The sequence below is a fragment of the Amphiura filiformis genome, chromosome 14, assembly GCF_039555335.1.
Source record: "Amphiura filiformis chromosome 14, Afil_fr2py, whole genome shotgun sequence".
NCBI lineage: Eukaryota > Metazoa > Echinodermata > Ophiuroidea > Amphilepidida > Amphiuridae > Amphiura > Amphiura filiformis.
In genome coordinates, this window is record NC_092641.1 from 22,892,024 (window position 1) to 22,915,716 (window position 23,693).

Below are 23,693 nucleotides of genomic sequence, written 5' to 3' on the forward strand. Positions count from 1 at the left end.
CTATTGAAGTAGCGGCGCTTTTCCCAACGCTACAAAAAGCGCTATACCTCATTGGCTAATTGCTATCACTCAGTGATGAAGAACAAATTCAGCTTTCAGCGTAATGATTGCAGATTTTGGTTTCTTTCTGAACAAATCTGACTTTATTGAATAGGCTTATAACCATCATAGCAAAACAACATTGCGAATAATAGTTACTTTATAGATAGACAAGGACCTGTTACTTGGCAGCCACACCACGTTGTTACGGGTAATAGATCAGCAACTCTATTCAATTTGTTTAAATGATGCGCCTCAAATAAGGTGGGTGGTAAATAACTGCACATCGACGGCTAACGTGTGCCTTTTTGTGCTTGCGGCTAATCTTCACACCCGTGGGCTGTATGAGAACGAAAGGTACCTCTCGCACAAGTAGGCGCTTTCACATAACTGTCGTTTGTTCACATTGACATTAGGCTGCCTGGTGAGGCGTTCATAATTATACTGTAATGGCGGAACTCTTTTGTCTCGAACAAAAGGTACCTCTCGATGAATAGCTTGTCGGCAAATCAAATCGGCACAAAGGAACAATGCGTTACGTAATAAATTGCCCCTGCATTCTTATTAAAACCTCCTTGTGTAGCACCAACTTGCGGTACATATGAATATAACCTTCATCTCAGAATACAATTTGTCGACTTTAGTTTCAGTGTCAGTTTCAGTTTTATTTCATCCATTCAATTATACATGTAAACATAATACAGAATAATAATTTTACAAGATAGTGCGGAACATTTAAAATTGTATGACAAAAGTATGAGAAGCAGTGGATGAGGATGTGACTAAACGCACAGCGTGATGTTGCGGCACCCTATACATATGTTTCAATTTTACAATAATACTAAATAAAGCAAAACAAATTTGGTAAAAACGAACAAATACAAACAAGCCTTGTAAGTAGAGAAATTACAAGATTTATCAATGCCAAATTCAACAAAAGTATACAATGCATAAATAAGAACAATTTCATAACCAGTAGGCATATCTACGAGCGGTTTGTGGTGGATGGTCACATATATAATTATCAAATGACATGTTATGAAGAGAGTGCGGGTCCCGATCCGGCAAAGATTAATGACAAAGAATTACATTTGAATACACAAAATATAACGCAAATAATTTATAGCTTCAGAACTTTTTATCATATTCACAATATTTTAACATAGAAAAACAGGTGGCTTTTATCCCGTTCGCCCAAATTCGTTCAATATTAACAACGCAGCTGTATTTATTTTAAAAGAAAAACCACTGAAATTAAAAAAAATTTACATGTACAATACTTGCGTTTACTGTAAGATGGTAAGTGAGAGCTTTTTTCCTTAAGGTTATTAATTATTTTAAACTGTTGTGATTTGGTAGTTCACAGCATCTTACGAATGGTAGTGAGCTTTGGCAAAAACTGCATTGCTCAATTCATAGCGAGCGTGTAGAAGAATTAAAATATCACAGATATACTTTTATTGGTGCTGCGGTTCTTGAGTTATGTTGTAAAGAGGTCTGAAACAACAACACTTTTGTAGAACGTACATAACTCATCAACAACAATAAATTAAGCAAGTTTGCAAAGTATACGATTTGTAGAATGAACTTTTGCAAAGCATCAAGGTGTTAATTTTCAATAATATATTGATCTAGATAATGAAAATCGATTTTTAGGTTGCTTCGACCAACAATACCTCGTCTACCCTTAAAATTACTGCTGTGTTGTTAATGTTGGACGAATAGGGGTATCAAACTGCGCGTACATAAACCATCTGTCTTTCTATTGTGAACACGATTAATAGTTCTGAAGCTACAGGCGTATCTGTATCGGCCCCGTTACTTTTTGTGAGGTCTTTAGATAAGTAGGGCCAAGGCTTAATATAAGGTTAAAATTGAGGACCACTTGAGAAGTACTGGATCCATACACAGTCCATAATAGAACCTCTCACTGGGAGTCTATGGAACTAGAACGACAGTTGCAAGCAGCCTCGACTAATATGTTTATCATTTCCCTATGAATCGTAAAACCAACTGAATGAAAGTAATTTAAAAATCGGTAAAGTTCTTCTAAAATGCAGAGAGTAGAAATAACTGGTGTGGATTTTGAGAACTCAATAAAGAAGAGAACATAAGCAATATAAAGTCTCCAATGCACCTGAAAAGAAAACAAAAAGATGAAAATGGTAATGGTAAGCTATTTATGTGACCCAATCTGATCCACTCAAGCTAAAGTCAGAAGTTTGGAAAATGGTGTTACTACCATTACTAGCTTAACTAGCTCATTGCCTACAATTACTGATATTGAATCCCCAGGTCTCTTGAATACTTGGTTGCAAAGTTATGAACCTTTTATGTGTCCATTTTCTTATGCTTTTTAATTGTTCGCCTCAATTTTTGCTTATATGTGACCCGGCAGCACAAACGAGCCGTAAATTCCCTAAATTGTATTCTGAGTTATGGTGTAAAATGTGTACGAAAGTCGTATTCATCGGTCACTAAAGCTGGCGGCGACATCTGTCTTATTTTGATAGTCACAACACCAATCAATAATCCTATTATTGAATTGGATAATAAGCTTCTACCTTAGATGGCTATAGAACTTTTAATAACTCTGGTCTTTGTTTGCTTTTGCTAAATCCTTTTCAAGTGGTGGGTTATTTGTATAGGTATGCATAACCAACAATTAACAATGAGAGAACCTTCTTAAACCTCGTTGACTTGGGGATGATTTGAAATGACCGCCAATTATGACTGTTTGATATTTATTGCCAGCAATGTGGAAAAAGAGACACACATAGAAACGAAAAAAGCTATAATTTTGTTGAAGGAGCAAAGTTTAACTAACCATAACTCCGCTTCTGGATATCGTTTGAAGTCAAATGATATACCATTTTTAAGTTTATGATGTTTATTTTTAAACACGAAATAAAACAAAATTGACCGGGGAGGAATTTACGGCTCATTCGCCGTGGACGGTCACATATCTCAGTTTCATTTTTGCCGAATCTAGCATGATTGAACCAGATCTGGTCACATATGTGAACTTATTATATCGCATTTCTTCTGTTTTTAGTAAGTAATAACTATACTCAATACTCTTCTATAAGATCTTCTTATCTTCTTAAACTTCATTATATAAACCAAGTTAGTGGTATAAACAATTTTAGCGGGTTCGCTACAACTTGTTTGACGGCGAAACCCTAAAAACAAACTAATTGAACTCCCGGCGTAAAAGTCTATCACACAATTTGTGGTATAAGTTGTGCAAATCTTCGCATCCGTTTTGAAAAGATTTTTGATCTGAAATCTGTCGGTTATTATAAGCATCAATAATTTTGAAAGGTAATCTAATGTTATAGAATTTCTTCCATTGTTTGCATCACTAACATCAAAAAAAGTGCCACACAAGTAATATCAATCAAATGAATAGTGATATAGTCCGTATCAATATAAATACTAGCTTAAAAAACAACGGTACACACTATGTACCAAGATAGTAATAATTCCCCGTAGAAGTGATGATGTAACAGGATTAACTACCATAGCAATAGATGATACGAGTTTTGAATATATCGCCCTGCACTTCAATTTTTACGGAGATGCATTCAACCATAGATGTCAAAGAACAGGGATAAAGACGTGGATCGAATATTCATATGCATGCTGATCACTCGCACCTGTAAGATTAGTATCTTTGAAAAGAGCGGTATTGTATTCAATCTATATATGATCACAGACATACACAGGTGATGAGTGCAACCTACTTGTAGTGAAGGGCGATCTATTCAAAATTGGTTTCCTCTTTTGCTATGGTAGTTTACCCGATTATTTACGTCACTTCTACGGTGAATACATTTTAGGTGGTAGAGCACTGGACACGCGGGCGTCGGTTTAAATCCCGCATCAGCCAAATTTATTTCCCCCTCAAAATCTAGTGCGGAGTATAATGAAAATACTTACCATTAATATTTAGCACAAGGCCACTTTGTATTTATAGTCATGGTATCCTTATAGCACCAGCAGATATCAAATTGATTCTTTGTAGGATTATAGTTCAGGCAATCTGAAATTCAAATGAATAATGGGTGTTTCAATTAGCCTTTTAGAAGTATGGCGGGCACAAAAGGAGAGGGCGTACTTTGGTTTGGGTAATCTTTTGTATGCTCTCAGCTGACAAGAGATTACCCAAATCAAAGTACGCCCTCTTCTTGTGTGCCCGACATATTTCAAAAATGCTATGGCGGGCCAAAAAGGAGAGGGCGTACTTTGGTTTGGGTAATTTTTTGCATGCTTCTCAGATGACAAAATATTACCTAAATCAAAGTACGCCCTCTCGCTTTGTTCCCGCCATATTTCAAAAAAGCTAATAGTGACCATTTCGACTACTTAGTGCCAAAAGTGGATAAATGTAATAGCTGCCATGTGTATATTATATTCATCTACACATGGCAGCTACACATGACAGCTATTACACTTACCCACTTATGGCACTTATCAGTCGAAATGCTCTGGTTCGACAGTTCGGTACGATTTTCTTTTCTGGAGGATCCATATTTCTAGGCATTTTACCCATCATGCGTTGCATGTGTTTTCACTTCTGGGGGTTTTACCCAGAATTAAATGGGAAAATCCGAGTCATGCGTATTTTGTGCACTTTTGGATTATAATCACCTCTGTCTTAAAATCGCTATAGCTTCTAAGATGGAAATCATTGCTAAATCAACATAGTCTTGTACCGGTTGAACATCTAACGGATAATTCCAAATAAACACAGCCAAAATAAAAAGTCTCCACTAGTTCCATCCCCATCCCCACAGAGTCTGATGAGTTTATGGCAAAATAATTCGTATAATAATTTTCTATACACTTTCCGTCGAAGGTTGATACCAAATTTGATATCAAAAGTTTAATCATCGTGAGCATAAGAACCGTTGTTTGGAAATTCGTGTAATTTTAAAAATGACATAGGGAATTGTATCACGTAGCGGAGCTAGCGCGGCCAAGAATTACGTCACCTGAATAGGCCGCCAGGTTAAAGATTTACCCATGCATGTCAAGATGCAAATCAAATACCCCGCTCTTTCAATTGTGCGCAGGCAAGTGTAAAATGATTCCTGTACGGGTTGCTTCGGGCCACATAATAAGCTGATACCACGCATTGGCTTTTGCGTAGTCAATTCGTAATTTGTCATTTTTAAAATTGTACGAATTTCCTAACAACGGCTCCTATGCTCACAATGGATAAGCTTTTGATATCAAATTTGGTATCAACCTTCGACGGAAAGTGCATAGAAAATTATTATATAAATTAATTTGCCATAAACTCACCAGACTCTGATTAAATGGGGATGGAACTAGACGAGACTTTTTTTTGGCTGTGTTTATATAGAAATGTTTACAAGCAAATTAGTATGAGCCAAGACCGTATTCAGTATCGGAAGTATCCACAGGAGGGTGAAAGTGCATATAGGAACAATGCCAAAAACTACGTCACGCCGGTCACGCTATTGTTCGACTTAAACTACATCATTCGCCATTTTGTAAATATTAACGCATGATCGTTGCTTTGAAGTTTCCACCGGATAGTCTGTGGATAGCGCAAGAGCATGCTTTGACCATGCGCAAAAAATGAATATCATGAAGATGTTTAAGATTGATTCTTAGATGTTTCAAAATTACCGTCATATTGCATAGATTCATCAAAGAATGGTTTGAAGTACTAACCTTATTTAGTAATTTTAAAAAATCGGGAGAATTTTACAAAATCAATGTTTTTACCTGTCGGTATTACAACTCGTGAAACACATTAGTGATGTGCCTGGGTGACCTAATCTACTAACCTTTAACGTTTCCTCTATGAACTCTAACCCTCCTGCAATATGGCGCCTATTGTCTAGAGTTAAACTACATCATTCGGTGTGTTACGTAATAGCTACGATGCCTATCCCTTTATATCCCTGGTATCCATTCCAACAGACAACATTCTGTCCCTGGAAAATTGTTTTTCATGCATGTCGTTTTCCAATTTCAAACCATTTCCACATACAAATTGGTCAAATAGGGATAGATATAGGGATCATCCGGAAAAGGAAATCGTACTGAACTGGTCAAAATTCGAGCGCCCGCATCTACCTTGTGAAATGCTTGTTAATAACCGACTGATGGCATCAGTCTAGTGAGCAGATAGATAAGTATTTGTTAGTCTAGGTGCGCATTGGCGATGTGGTGACGCCATATAATTAAAACTGCGGGTGTGAGGCAGTTTGGGTTTCTTGATAAATGATTTCAGGGAGCATACGCATGGACTTAGGTTTCCCCACACTTATTAAGAGCGCTGTTATATCGAATTTGTGTAGTTCATATACATCCCTTGTCTAAACTCAATTTAGCCAAAATATGGATTTGGGTCGTGTGTTTTTTTGGCGAGCCATTCATGGCGCCCCTTTCCCCTGATGGTAATAAAATAGTACACAGTTACTGAAAATTACATTGCTAAACAACAAGTAGAAATCACCCAATTTTTTTCAAAATGTCTAATAAGTATAATTCGTCGGCTGTATTCCATAGTGGCGTATAGTGATTTTTGGTCATTTTTTTGAAAATTGGCACATATGCTTTTAATTATGTTCTCTTTCATTTGTTCTAAGTCTCATCAGTCATAATTAGCTAATTAATTAGTAATTAATTAATTAAATGTGGCGTATAGTTACAAAGTGACATTTTTCGTATTCCATAGTGGCGTATCGACCATACGCCACTTTTTATACACATTTTATAATTATAAAATATCGGCAAAAATGAAAAACATCGTATGTCATAGTGGCGTACACGTATCGGACCCATACGCCACTATGGAATACGAACGACGAAAAGTAACGCCATAGGGATTACACGGCGACCGAGGTGGCGTACGGTTAACGTTAGGTTAGGGTATTGCGTTTTGTTCGTTTTCCATAGTGACGTATAGTTTTATTTTCAGTTTGCCAGCAATAGTATGTATTTATTTCTTTTGAAAAATATATAACAATAAAATCTATTTAGTTTACTACAGAAATTTCACATCATTTACAAAATATAATGACTGTCTGATTTACACAACTCGATTTTAAATTGGCATTTCTTCAAACCCGATTTTCTCGAAAAGTTGTTTATTCGCGGCGCCCTACTATACGCCACTATGGAATACGGACGACGAATTGTAATAATAAGTGGTGTCAAAACTTCAGATTGGTGTCTAAGTTATGCCAGAAAAGTTTTCAGAATTTTCATCGAAAATGTTGCACAATTGCCTATAATTCTGTTACCAAAAGAGGAGCTTGGAAACACCGGCTATTGCCAAGAAGATAACATCACAAAAATCACTTCCCGTGGCATAATTCATACAATCTGTATTGGCTGTAATGCGTTTATCAGATTTTGCCATCTGTGTATTGCGTTCTTGCCGTAATTAAATGGATCACTTCCAATGTTCTGAACCTTCTTTTAGCATGTTTCAAAATTTTACCTCAAGTTAGGTTTTGTACCCAGCACAATCTAAGACCATTGGAGTTGAACTGATGTGTCCTGCGTGTAGAGCATTATTGAGAAACTACTATTAAACTGAATGGTCACAATCACAAATACGAAGCCAGACAGTTATAGTTGTATTATCTGATCCTAGTATCCTCTTTTTATTCCCAAAATTTCAGTTGATTCTGATTTGGCGTTTGCGGGTTATGCATGATTATATAATATTGCACTGCTCCATCATATGTCACAGTTATTATACCAAAGACAGGTACACCAGTAAGCTTTTAATTTTAAGTATACCGTAATGTTAAGATTTCGAATACTGTGACTTAAAAAATAAGGTTAGTTCATGGTAAATACACATGGGTTACCGTACTGTGCATGATTCAGGTTATAGGGTTTATTTTTAGAGAATTAGAGCCATAGTGTGCTTAAAAATATTGGTGTGTCAGTGATATTCACATAGTGGGGTATTTCTTTTGCATATACCCCATATTATGTAGCTATACTATGCCGCATTATGATCATGTATAATGGTCGTTTCAATAGATAATGACTTTGTCTACTCTATGCATTCATTAACAAGACCCACTTACATCGAATTAACATAACATGAACATAACTGTAATTAGTGGTTATTAGATCCGAGTTACGGATGGTGCAGGGTGATCAAAAAATCTTCGTGACCTAAATTTCTAATCGACAGTGAGCTCGATCACTTTGCAGAAATGCATCTATAATGATACCTATTACTACTACCAACAGCCAACATTTTGACGACTTTTAAGTGCCTTTCGTCTAAGGCATATTAAAATATGCCTTAGACGAATGGCACTTTTTGGAAAGGTGGACTAAGACCATACAATGTAAAGGGAATTCCTTTGGGAACAAAAAATGCTTAAAACTGAACGCAAACAAGTCCATTTTTGTTGTTTTGAGTTGTAAGCCCTTCGCAAGTTTTCATGATTATTTTGTAGGAAGTTAATGGAATGGAATGAAAAAAAAATGTGATCCAGGAAAATTGATTATTGGATAAATCAATATAATATTGGAGCAGTAGACCGTTTTCATGACTAGAAATCGTCAAAGATTTCGTAAAATTGCTAAAAAGGGAACCTCACTCTCTCCCTAAAAATCAGGAAAGAAGAAAAAATAAAGCAATAAAAATCAAATTCAAAATCACATCAAATGCTATTACTCATTCCATCAAGCAATGCCCTTGGCATACCATTTGTAACTGACTATCTGGATGGAAAGTACGATATTACACTATAGCTGTAGACCATCTTAAACTAGTCATTGGTGTCAGCCCATTTATAGATAATTAAATAATTCAGTGGAAATTCCAAGTTGTCAAACGGAACGGCAGTTTCTCTCCACTTCTTGCAGCCAAAAAGATGTGATTATTCATCCCATCGAGCAGTGCCCAAAGCATAACATTATTTTGTAACTGACCATCAACTTGCCTATACTTTAGGTGAAGACCGCCTCTCAGTCTGGGGACTGCGTTATTGCACCTTATCGTATATATATAACTCAATGATACATGCGGGTAACAAACTGGTTATCCGTGTCAGCCAAGTGATAGATAGGAAATCTAGTATAATACGTACATACTGTTATTGCAAACCGTAACAGTACGAAACTAATGAATACTTTCAGTTTGCAACATCTAACTTCATCTCTATGTCTTGGTCAATTGTCAAGAGAAAATGACGCATTTTGTAAAGAGAGGTGTAACGTACGTATCATACTCACCTACAAGCGCTCTTTGGTAGTCATATCTAGCAGCAGCTCTTTTGAAAATTTGATCTAACCTCAGTTCTGTGTCTTGTTCAAGCCCGTTTGTAACAGTCGCTATCATTCCAATACAGAATAGCACCACCAGCCATTTAGATGGTCGCATCTTGCTTGTGTGTGTGTTCTATTGAAGAGAAAACAGATGGATACACTTGATAAGTTGAAGACCTGAGCGCAAGAAGACCGTAAGTCCACTTGGCCTCTCAACATGTATACACTAAAGTTACGTATAGTTTCTTAGGGTTTTATAATATTTAATACATGTTCCAGGGTGAAAACATCATGAAAGATTTGTTTTGGCCCATGAACATGTATAAAACATTACCAAACTATACGAAACTATACGAAACTATACACAACTTTAGTGTATACATGTTGAGGGGCCAAGTGGACTTACGGTCTTCTTGCGCTCAGGTCTTCAAGTTGAAATAAAGCAAAAGTGGCAAAACTTTATAATAACCTGATGTAAACGTTTGGGTGTTTATTTTAGTTTGGGATTCCGGTGGAGATGTGCAGTGGCCACTGGCGTAGTGTGGGGCGGGGCCGTGCCCCCTCCCTCCCCCGCTTATAATGGTCGTCGGTTCATCAAAGGCTGTCGGTACACAAAGGATGTTTGTTAAAAAATGGATCAACAGTAGACAAATTAGTATGTGCACCGCATATGCAGAGTGAAGAAATATAAATAATACATGTCGCCCACTCATTCCAATATTGGGATGTGACACTTCCCTTTTTGCCTGTTGACGTTTGGAAATTGAATTGAAAAGCGTGTTGATCTAACCCCCCCGCATACCGACATTGCCCGGTTAATAATTACATTATACAGCCAGAGACACTGGAATGCACGATTGATATTTAGACGATAAATCTTTGGATACTGGGATAGAAAATGATGAATATCTCCCGTAAATGATTTCGTATAAAGAACCCAGATTTGGTTCCTTGCACTTGAACATATATGTTCAACGGATATTATCGTCGTTAGCTAGCGTCTTGAGAAAGAGCCTTGCGTCTTGACTCAAAAACTGACAGAAATATTCTGATTTTCTGATGTGAGCGCTCACTCACATGACGTATACACACATAGGTCACACACAGCGTAGTGTGAGCACCCCCTCACATGGCGTATACAAGCTCACTTTACACACAGAGAAGTCAATTACCGAGCTATTGTCAGTAGCCTTAGTCGGGATGTCCCTTGGCTCATTATGCGTCTCAAAGGTCGGAACAAAATGGCCATGCGTGGCTGTGGATTCAACCTACCATGCTGATTTCTGTCATGAAGATATAGGGGTGATGACACTGTGCCCCGTTTAGATTCTTGAGCGCCACACAGATTTTGACAATTTGAAAAGATAAACATCAATATGTAACACAAAACATACCATACGCTTGATTGCGCAGTATGTGTGACATCGAAGGTGTGTCACATGTCTGGGTTAACATATATAATCAATTCTCTATTATACTTATAGTGCAATATATTTCAGATCACATTGCACTACAATCGTGCAAATCATGTTAAAGCTGTCATATTTGGCAGATGAATAGTACTACCGTAAAACCTAGTCTACAAGCATAATATAGTGCTTTTGATGAAAGCTTAATTAATCAAGACGCCACCTATAGTATGGAGTTTGAGCAAATTAATTACAGTTACAAGCATATAAACAATACTTTTGTAAGACCAATCCACTGTATTGGCACATTTACGGATGTCTCGTATTAATTTAGTTTTCATCAAAAACACTCTACATGCTTGTAGACGAGGTTTTACGGTATATATATATAGTGGTAAATGTACGACGAATGCATGATTAAAGCAGAACAGCTGCCGCATTTGCTAAAGATCGATGTGCATAGCAAAATCTTGTGGTCGCCTTCTCCGCAGCCAAAGAATGATGATGATATCATGTACTCATTGAATGCATCTGCCATGCTGATTTCGAATTCCGTAAAACCTCGTCTACAAGCATATATAGTGTTTTGATGAAAGCTAAATTAATACGATACATGCGTACAAATGCCAATACAGTAGATTAGTCTTACAATAATACTTGTTTGTATATGCTTGGATCTGTAAATTATTTGCTCAAATTCCATAATGGCGCTTGGATTAATTTGGATTGCATTAGAAGCGCACTATATGCTTGTAGACGAGGTTTTACGGTAATTTAATATACATTTGCTCGGCATCCATCTTGTTATTTAGCTTTATAAGGGTTAGAATTGACAATACAAGAATAGTTATATTAATTATGAGTAACATATTAGTTTATATGATTACCGTAAAACCTCAATAGTTAGCACATGTGCTTCCTATCGAGCGCTTTTAAAAACAGGAAATTGTACAAAAGTCCGGCGCTTTACCACCTGAGCTAATGGGGTTGAGACACACATTTGCAGTTTTACTTGTTCGTATATAACAATGTTTATCGATGATTTGCTCAAAACCCTTTACACTTTTGTGGCTCTTCATGTTTGCATGTTTTAATAGCGCTCGATAGTAAGCACATATGCTAACTATCGAGTTTTTACGGCAAGACTAATATAATTATTAAGAGACAGCACGCAATGCATTAATATATGTGACAGCAAGTCATAATACTTATATCCAATGATAATTAATCAGCATCAATCTTTGATCACTGACACGGTTATTATTACTCTGGTTATTTATACGGTAACATTGCTCCACACAGGGTAACCCGACCCTTAATTAGAGGAAGAATAATGGTCAGAAAGATATTCACGCAATTGGGTTTTGCATTTGAAATCCGTACATTCCCTATATCTGCATATAGATAGGTACATGCATACACCCATTAGAAGCATACCGCTGCATTCATAAAGACCGCACCGCATTTTTACAAAAATGCCAAAAGAAAATGACATAAGATGAAACTAAAAAAAATTAAATACAAAGAATATACAAAATATGACCACAGAGGAACGAACTATTCATAAACAGAAAAATAAGTTTTTAATGTATGGAATAATGGATTTCAAATGATATAAGCCCACTGTAGTTATGACTATGTGTAAAATGCAGTTATGTATGTGTATAATTAAGAGACAACACGCAATGTCATTAATTTTACTTTAAAAAACCGCATTAGTGGATGTGACAGTAAGTCAAGTATAGTACTTTATCCAACGATAATAAATCAGCTTCAATTTGTCATCACTGAGGCGGATATTATTACAGTAGTTATTTATACGGTAACATTACTCCCCATATTCAACCCCTTAAAGGAAGAGTATGGTCACTGGTCAGCGAGATATTCAGGTCATATCAAGACTTGGCATGCTTGGCGAGCCAAAAATACTGCGAAAAAAAAGCGGAAATCATATATAGATGTCCAGATGTGTTCAATATTTAACAGATGTTCTAATTATATTGATATAGCCTACATGAAATCTTTAATGAAAAACAGTTTGGGTTTCGACCAAGACAGTGAAGACAACAAATTACTATATGCAGGGGCGTAGCCAGCTTTCTTGGTCAGGGGTGGGGGGGGGGGCAAAATAAAATTTTTGGGGCACAGACAAAAAAAATTGCAGTTGTATCATACAATACATAGAGACTGTATGTCTTCGAGCTTCCCGAAAAGTGCCTTATTGGGATGATGTGCGCGCGTAGTGCGAAGAGTCCGACAAGGCCCGTAGAGCTGGCAAAGTATTTGCTCGCGGGCAACTCAACCCAAACCTCCACGTGGTGTCGGATGGATAACGCAAACTTGGGCTCTGGGGAACAGGCTTGGATGTGAGGAAGTCAAGCTAGCGTAGGATCATGCAAAGTAATTTGACCACGTTTTAGCCCTTCCTCGGCTGACTCAGCCTGGTGTGGCTCTGAAGACACACCGTTTGGTTTTGACCACGCAGACAGAGGAAAAATCTGGATTTTATTGTACGAGCAGATACAGCAGGAGATATCAACGAGCTAGGCATGAAGAGGATAGAAATAAATAAGATGCAGTGAAGCAGAAAATTACGTATTGTTACTTGACAAAGGAGTGAGTACTGGCGCAAATAACCTCAGTAGTTGAAAGCGCCATACAAATCAACCAAAAACAAAACAAAAAAGCGTAGTGCGAAAAAATGGTATTTTACACTATTTTTGCCCATTATCCGGCTAAAAAAGGGCTTTATTGTTACAATGTGCACGCGTAGCGCGGTAAAATTGTGTATTTTACTCTATTTTGGCCCTGAATTTTGCTAGAAAAGGGGATCCTTTGCCGTTTTTCTTTTCCTTTGCCCTCCTGATTTCCTCTTTCATTTTTTGTCAGAGGGGCACTTTTTCTTTCATTTTTTTTGGCAGGGGGGCACTCTGCCCCCTGCCCCCTGCCCCCTGGCTACGCTACTGACTATATGGCTCTTTTACCATGTCCTTAAAATGGAAACGAAGCTACAATAGGAATCTTTCTAGACTTAACAACAGCATTTGATATCATTGATCATAAAATACGTCTGTACAAATTGGAACATTAAGGATTTCGTGGACAATGTTTCATATAATTCATGTTAATCTAAAGCATAACGATATTATTTGTCGATACTATGATTGAGTCATGTGAGTCATTTTTGCTACTAAAAGCTTATCAGCATGATTAGTGGCAGTTAAACATGAATGGAATTAAAACAGATTATAAACGCTTTACGAAAAGGCTCGATTTTCGTTGTCTGCGAGCCACAAATTTTATATGAAAAACTTGAATCAAACTATTACATCATCCTTTATTTTCTATTTTCACCACGATACGCACTGTTATATAACTGTAAGCAACTCAATATGACTAAAAGTATAAATATGAGACTGACCATGTAATTTTATCGTCGTATTAAAGTTTCAGTAATAACAATTATGGCACGTTTATTACCTTTTCATATCAAGCAACCTATTTATATAATGACAGTGATGTACCTGTGTCCAGGGGATATTCTTTGAATTTAGCCGGGTATTTGAATACCTTCGAATGCAAAAACAAAGCATCGGTTAAAAAATGCATGTGACCTGCTACCACGACATGAGCGTAAAGTCGCAAGTTGGTAGTTTCGAAACGCCCTGCCTGCTGCGTTGGTGTTTCACACGCACCCGTTCAAACCAGAAGTATGTCCCTGTGCCCTCTTGGGGCGAGCGACAATGGGATATTCACGAAGGACATACAGTTCGCTTGTACAGGTGCACGGCAAACAAACAAAATCAACTCAGTCACTCGGGATGTCTCGAAACTACAGCTCAACTGATCATACTTTTCCTACATTCTTCCTTGCATGATTTTTGAGTTGACACCGTCATGAAAATAACTATAGATACTTGACAGACCATTAGTAGCCCAGTTCTGAACCTTTTCATTGATCATTCATAACAATAGGTATCTGATGGATCAGTGAAGATAAGAAGGATTATAATATATCCGTAACCTTGATATTATAGTACATCTCGAGGAAAAAGTGCAATGGACATGTTTTCATTTTATGTTTCAAATATCCCGCGCATGAAAATTGAGTATTTAACCCAAAATGGAAATTTTATTGGAAATCTGTTTAACAGATTTTTTTGATATCTTTTTCTGCACTGTATTATACCTAAATTAAGAAATTTGATAAATATTCAAAGAAAATATAGGTCATCCAAAAAATTTTGATTTTTACACATTTTGGGGCAAAAAAGGAAAAATAAGGGAAAATATCAAAATCTGTTTTAACAGCTTCATTCATCAAGTCATAACAAACGGCCTACATGCTTAATTTCTAATAAAATATTGAAATTGTGAAAAATATAGGTATTTATTGATTTTCATGTTTTTTCTTGCAAATATGCTAATAATATGCAAATTATGAAATTGCAAAATAAAGTTGCTACATAGCATACATCTTTCAAGTGTGATGTTCAAAATGACAGACATCAAAAAGAGATTCGATGAAATGTAAAGGTGTAGTAACAATTTTGGCATGGACTGTCTGGTTAGGCAAAGTACGGTAAGTTGAGCTGTACCAATTGTGACTTTATACTCATTTCGTTGTAGCAGGCCAGGTCACAAATTACATAATTATTTAGGAGGCAGAAATTCAAAGATGTGTGACCAGATTGACAGCCTCATCACCCCTTCCACACTTCCTCCTCTAAAATGGAAACACTATACATGTATGAGAAATCTGACCACCCGCCATAGATAACCATTACACAAAGCACTTGTGTGATTATAACTATATAGCCTTATGAAATGGCAAGAGAACTGCCGACAGCATTGTTCAATTCACTTTTGCATAGCTGGTATTTTCAGAATCAGTCTGCCCCGGGCAGTCTGCTCCAAGTAATTTAATGCAGTATAATAACTTGGTATATATTATACTTAAATTTGGTATTTGAATCAATTTGGTCCAAATTTATTATAGGTTATTACTAAATATTACTGAAACAGATATGACTTTATTGAAGCTTGCGTACAGAGCTAGACTAGAGGACCACCAATAAAACAAATATCAAATTGCACTGAAAGTTCAAGCAAGCAAAGTGTTCAAAAACATCTTTCTGTCGACATTTTCCACTTTTTATCACTTTTGCACGGGTTTCATAAATGGTCCGGATAATGATTGGCAACACACTTCATAATGATCATGTCGTATGCTGACTAACATGGCCCAAGACACATCGTAATCGTATAATCATGTGACGAAACTATTAACAGGCGCAGAACCCCAGTCAGCCTTTACATTATATAATAACCATCGCAGCCAGGAATCAGCTACCTGATGAGTATCGTTCAGGACTTCGGGTAGACTCGAATAACTAATAGCACTTAGGGCCCGGCCAAAGAATTTCAAACAAGCTCAATAATATTATCTACAAGAACAGGCACTGCGGTGGCTCGAACTCACACAGTCAAGTACTCGCGAACCAGAGTCTAGCGCCGTACCAAGTGAGTTAAATGGACTTGTAATCCAGTTAACTGGACTGCCAATCCGGTTAGCTCAATCCAGTCCTTATAAAAGTCTGTATGTGTGATTGCGATCAAGCAAAATCAGTCTGAAGTAGGCCCAGGTTAATTTTGGGATTCTTGCATTTTCATTTTCAACGTATTCAAAGCCCCACGTTAGTCTTTGGCTACAAAGTTACTTAAATTTGAATTAGAGTACTTTAATTAAGTCATTTTAGCATACTAATACCCGTAACAGCTGCATTGTGGGGGTAACCCCATAAGCTTTGTGTATATCATGTTTATTGGGTACAACATGACATTGTAGTTGTATAGATAGGTATGAACATACATTGTGCAGGTACGATGATATTCCCATAGTGGTTGATGGTGGCATACACAATGTGTCACTTTGGGGGTACATTTAATACCCATCCCTCCCCCTGTAGAGGCCCTAAAACACCATTTGCATGTGTCTTCATTGTGGGTGTGCTCCGACTGATTTTGTTTGATCGCTTCACATATGTGACGTGTAATGTCAAAAGGAGACACTTTTGGGCAGGTTATGAATTTTGAGGTTATTTCATATCTTAAATATAGAGATATTTTGCTCCACAACGCCGTTTTCACCAATGAAATCGGACATTACTAAGAGAAGATATTGAGTTCGGAAGTTATGGTATTATAAAATAGGAAATTGAGATATCGGCCTTTAAAAATATTATTGACAATGTTGAGAGTAGGAATTAACTTGAAAAATGTCTCAAAAAATACAAGATGCCAGTTATATTCCGGTCTGAAACTATGAGACAATATTTTTAACATTAATAACATCCCAAATTCGCAACAAACCCAAATTGTGAAAAAATCACCCACCGGCAGATTTTTGGCCGTTTCTCCATTTACGATCCTGCCCAAAAGTGTCCCCTTTTGACATGACACGTCACATATATTCTGATTACTTCCTAAAACGATAATTATATAACTGTATTCAAATACAATCAAGGATTAGCCTAGTTACGTTTAAGGGTGTTTACAAAATATCAAAAAGAACTCATATCTCATTACATCACGATATTTGTTGAACAAATAGTAGACCATGTAAACAAAATTTTGGTGTTTATGTATGTGTACGTTTTTGTAGATGTCGGATCATTGAATCTGTTCATATATTATGGACTTTATTATAGACTCCGACAATTCGGCGTAGAATATTAGATGTAACATGTCTTCAATGCTTAATTTGTTTATCTATTCCCATTTTATTTCCAGTAATGTTTTAATTCTAACGAATGTTTGATGACGTAAAATCGATAATATATTTTCACCATTCTTCATAGTATATTCTCGATTTTACGTCATCAAACATTCGTTAGAGCTTAAACATTACTGGAAAGGGAATGGGAATATATTAGGGACCGTTCAAAAACACTTGTAAGGGGGACCTGATGCAAAAGGAGGCCCTGAAATTTTTGACCCTCCTAAGGGGGGGCTGAAAAATATGACCACAAATTTTCCTGAAAAAATTAAGTTTATATGCTTTTCTATGGGGTTGACCCATAATTTTCATGTCAAAAAGGGAGCCCTGAAATTTCTGAGGTCTGTAAAGGGGGGCCCCGAAAAATTTTCGTGATGAAATTATTTTGCATCAGCCCCTCCCCCCCTTACAAGTGTTTGTGAACGGTCCCTTAAGAAACGAAGACATGTTACATCAAACACCCACTAAAAGTCTATAGCTTTCCTCAGGGTCAGACATAAATATTTCCATCACAGACATTCTACATAACACGTTATCAATGTAGTTACAACTTACTGGAAATAAAATGACTCTTAATTACTTAAACGCTACTTTGGCTCATAATTTGGTACCATACAGGTGAGAAATAAGAAGATACGCACCAACTTGCAGTGGGTCTGGGGCACTCTGCCCCCCCCACCTCGATCAAGAAAGTCAGTTGGATTATCCATATCCTACAAATAAATTATGCACATCGACAAGCAAATGCAAACATTGTAATTGATGTCAATTCGTCAACTTATGGCGAGATTTTTCTGGTCAAGGAGCACAAATTAAAATTCACGGTTGTTTGATGACATGTTAGACTGAGTAATTTTAAAGTAAAGTTGAACAATGATGGCGCTATTATCTTAAATCTTTTTTGCATCTTTACAAGGGGTAGATACTTGTATAATGATATCAGAACATTAGCAAAATGATATCATGAAATGTAAGGTATAACTTGTATTATTTGGCTAATTTGAATTTAAAATATATGTAAATTGCGCCCCCAATTTGCACACAAATACAGTACAAATTACCACAAAAAGCAGAAAAATATGGATAAAGAAACGAAAATCTATGTTCAAAATAGGTACAGAATACATGTATATGTGTATACAGTATATTAGTGTGATAGCCGTTGGTATTAACATTATATAATGTTTTGATAGAAAAATTTATTTAAAAATGGTGACATCAAATAACTGTGAATTATTTATATCTAAAAATACTGAACAGACAAAAAGATAATGTGTTTTTAACGATGCTAATGTTAAGATTAGTGCATTATAGAGAGTTTTAATAGCTGTATGGTAATACTATATTATAATACATTAAAAACACGTTTATGGACAATATTTGTAAAGTAATAATCATTACATGGAGAAACAATTATGGTTCATGATGACGGAGTGCATGTACAGCATTTTAAACCGATACATGTCAGACTATACTTCAACATTAATGGAGAGTGGTCCGATCAACGACCGCTATTTCCCCAACTCTTTCAGCATCAAAATTGTGATTTTGATATTAGTGTAAATTAAGCACCTATTTTTCTTGTTACCGGAAAATGTGACACGAGTTTGTCCATGGGGTGAAATGCGACAACTTTATTTTTCATGTATTTTATTTTTTTAGCAGTTGACTAAAACAATGAGGGGAGAAATTAATATCAAAATTTATATCAACTGAAACTATGTTGACGTTCTACTTGTGAATGTAAATAAACATTTATTATTAGCTTTTATAAACGGTTATTTGGTGTATATAGAATTGGCTTCATTATTAATTAAATGCAAACTATAGATAGCGCTATTTATCCTAAATCATATTTCTCTATTTGCAAGAGATAGGTGATTAATACTGCCATTAAAACAGGTGGAATAGTTGAAACAAGCAACAAGTAAATTTTATAAACATATTTTATCAGACTATAAATGGAATTATTTGTATTAAAAGCTTGAAAGAGTAATTTTCAGTAACTAAATAGCGCCACCAATTTTGTCATTAATGGGCACATTTTAAAAAGCTTTAAAAATGCTATAAAAGTGAATAATTTTGTAAAAGAGGGGAAATCAAAGTTGCAAATGACTCAAAAGCATCTGTATACATTAGCATGATATCGCTTTTAGCTGTTCAAGCCTAAAATTTGGATGTATATACATTATGTTTTGTTTGAAAAACTAATAAATGATCCCATCAAACAACTGTGTATAAACACTTATATTTCAGTTATCCCTTTACCATATTTATCCGAGCCCTTTATATCCCCCATGTCTTTCATCTCCGTTTGCATTCACACAATACTCATTCAAATCGTGCGCGTAGCCAGACATTGGGCTATTCCATTTAAAATCCACTCTCCCCCTGTGGAAGATTTAGCTCAAGTCTTCTACAGAGGGACATACGTTTCTAATCAAATAGATAATTGGATAACATGCACTTGAAATACTCCAGTTATAGACGATATAGGTAAAGCCATATTACAGGGGGTGTATGGGATTCAAAATGATTAACCCTGACCAGTTACATTTGAAAACACATACTCCCCTGTAGTGTGGATTTTAAATGCATTAGGAAATGAATTTGGAGAAAACCTTCTGTTAATAAAATACTATGCTGAGCCACCAGCCTGGGTGGCTCACGCTCCAGTAATTTCAGATGATTGAGCTCAGTAATACATCAAAGAATGTCTTCCAATTCATGAAAACAAATAGATAATCAGCTTATCGGAAGGTCTTGCTGCTCAGCGAGTGTTTGTAATTACCAGAAGGTTTTCTCCAAATTCATTCTCTAATGGGAATAGCCCATTAAATGAGGTGGTTGTTTCTTCTTGGAAACTATAATTTCAGGTAAGCGAGCGTTTCATTAAGAACAGCACAAAAATGAAACAGTCCGTCTTGAAACTATGCGGTCTAATATTTATTTCATGAATCATTGATTATTTCAAATTGAAATATCCATGAAACATTACCGCGGTAATGTTTTCGGTTCGCTCTCTTTTATTTATTATTCATGTATATAATGTCAGTTTACCAGAGCGGCATATGAAGTCATATAAACATCATTATGTCACATGATTGTCCTAACTGCCTTTGCAGCAGAATTTTTGCAAAACTTAGAAGACAATTTTTAAACCCATGCACTACTGATTTTTTTCAAAAACGAATATGCTATTTGTATACCGGTATACCGTAAAACCCCGTCTACAAGCATATGGTGTTTTTTATGAAAGCTAAATTAATTCGAAGCAAGCGTAAACATACCAATTCAATAGATTGGTCTTAAAATAATACTTGTTTGTATATGCTTGAATTCGTAATTTATTTGCTGAAACTCCATAATGGCGCCTGCATTAATGTAGCTTTCATCAGAAGCACTCTATATGCTTGTAGACGGGGTTTTACGGTACTTCAGTAAACGCTAATTAGAAATGGTTAATGGATATCGACGTTTTCACGTATTTTGTAGGACCCGAGAGTACATCAGACACACCAAATTGCATTCTTAATACGAGGAATATATCATAAAGCAGATTTTTTTAAATCAGAGTTATTTGATATCATCAGGACATTCCTCGTATTCAGGCCTGTCTGATGTGCTCTCAGGCCCCACAAAAAATACTGTGCAAAGATGGGTGACCGACCCCTTAAAATATATGTGGCACCAGCCGTGTGGTAGTCCTGTATAGCAAAAATTTCCACAAAACCTACTTCACTGTTTTTCACTCATGTATTGGTCTTTTGAAATGAACAACATATAAATTACAAGACCCATCTAATGAGGGTGAAAAACATAAATATTCATTTCAACATAAAACCATTGTTGCAGGGAACCATTGTTGCAGGGAAGCGAAATCACGAAACAGTCTTCAAGTAACTATGCGGTCTAACTAAAACACAGTATAAAAATTAAAACTAAAGGGCGGAAAGAAATATGTTTGGTTAGTGTATGAACTTTCACGCATTTAAAAACGAACATTGTGTAAAAACGACAACTTTCCTATGTATACTTTTTTAGTGAAGGTTCGGATCTGAGACTAACAAATCAAAGAGGTGAGAATCGAACCAGCGCACTCAAGATATCCATTCCAGATCTTATCCAACTGCGCCACACGGAACAATAGCTATTGCGGGTGAATTTATAGTATTACCAGTCTTCCTCTCTCAAATAAAATAAATGCAGAAACTGTATAATTTTCTCGTGTCAGAAAATTAGAGACTTTATTCAATGGTTCCTTAATCTACGACCTACTTAATTTAATAATATTATTTTCAAAAAGTATAATTCTACTCACCATGTGCAACATATAGTAAATCCAATGATAATAGTATGTAAAGAAAGACCAAATTGGCGGTGTGTTAGTCCTCAAAGTAGCGAAAGTACGTTGCTAATGATATCGACCCATCAAGTTCTCGGTGATATGCATAAATGATGCGATAGGCTTTTAGTGATGCGAACTCCTTAATGATCGCCGATGAAGAGCTGAATGAACATAACTCTTTCAGTACGGACACAGTATTCGCATTGCAAATGGTAACCATGATATCATCTTTAGAAAACGTCATATTGAAAATAATCCCAATTTCTGGTGAAATGTTTATTCAGACATGTCGTGTCAAAATCGAGACATGTCGTGGCAGAATTGAGACATGTTATGTCAGAATTGAGACATGTCTCAGAATTGAAATATGTCGTGACATAATAGAGACATGTCGTGTCAGAATTGAGACATGTGTCAGAGTTGAGACATGTTCTGACAAAATTGAGTCATGTTGTGTCAGAATTAAGACATGTCGTGTCAGAATTGAGACATGTCAGAATTGAAATATGTTTTGCCAGAATTAGGACATGTCGTGTCAGAATTAAGACATGTTGTGTCCGAATTAAGACCTGACGTGTCAGAATTGATGGATGTCGTGTCAGAATTGAGACAGGTCGTTTCAGAATCGAGACATGTCGTTTCAGAATCGTGTCAGAAATTAGGCATGTCGTGTCAGAATTGAAACATGTCGTGTCAGAATTGCGACTCATTATTAACATTATTATTTGATATTTTAATTTATTTTTTGTATTTGTATATTTGCAATACTATACAGCATCTCACATGGGGATCTAGGAGGCAAAGTGCTACGCCACTGTAGCAAACGTAATGCTAACAAGTCAGCACATACATCGCTCTGTGCTCCGAATGTTAGCTGCCTTTCGACAGGGATCAAATCCGGGGATCAAATAATTTACAATGTAAAAGGGGAAAGGCACTGGGTATTAATTTAAAACAGGAAGTACACATTCTGTACACAACTTCAAGTGAGCAAAAGCCCTATGGAAATTATACTGTCAGCACTGAGATACATTTTGAGGAGGACATGTCATGAATAAGATCGGCAGGGATGATATATTATGGGATATTACGATTCCCATGTTACGATCGAACCAATTTCTTTTAATGAAAATCTGTTTGAAAAAAAAAAACTTGAATTAATGTCACTTCCAGTTTAGCTCAACCAGCTGATATGCGAAGTTACTCACTGAAGACTTCAACATCTATTCATTCATGAATAGCCCTGGCGTCCTCTTTGTATCTATTACTCCCGCGATTCTCTCGATACATTTTCGACGCTATCGTGGGTCTATGTTTCTACTATCAGGATCATAGTATTACGATTGTAGTAACATAAATAAGAACACGCCAATGACAGATTAGGCTTATATCAGCGTTGACATGTGATCAATCTGCGCAGGCACGTGTCTTTTATTCTGGCAGCTCAATCTTGTTTGCATCTTTACAAGGGGTAGACACCTCATATTATTTCGCTAATTTAAATTTAAAATATATGTAAATTTGGACACAAACGTACAGTTTATAGAATAAAAAATACCTCAAAATAGCAGAAAAAGATGAATAATTTGATATAGAAACGAAAATCTTTGTTAAAAAACTGCTACAAAATATTAGTGTATATAGGGGAGAGTGGGGTAAGTTGAGCCACTTTTTACATTTACTTTCACTATGCTCAAATAAATAAAGCAGGACCCAAATGCAGTGTTACAAATGAAACATATGTATGTTTACTTGGTTATGATACCACAAAATTGTAATCAATATTTTGCACTTTCGCACAGTGAGACGCCAAAATCATTTAAATTGGCTCAACTTA

General features: G+C 36.2%; 1 long non-coding RNA gene across 1 annotated transcript; it reads right to left on the reverse strand.

Annotated features, from left to right (window-relative positions):
- Positions 1 to 1,638: 1,638 nt before the first annotated feature.
- LOC140169847 (uncharacterized) lies at positions 1,639 to 22,010 on the reverse strand. The gene is made up of 4 exons (XR_011861418.1): positions 21,830 to 22,010; positions 9,289 to 9,454; positions 3,982 to 4,084; positions 1,639 to 2,176 (listed from the first exon to the last, which is right to left on the reverse strand). It is a non-coding gene; the product is annotated as an uncharacterized lncRNA (long non-coding RNA).
- Positions 22,011 to 23,693: the final 1,683 nt, after the last annotated feature.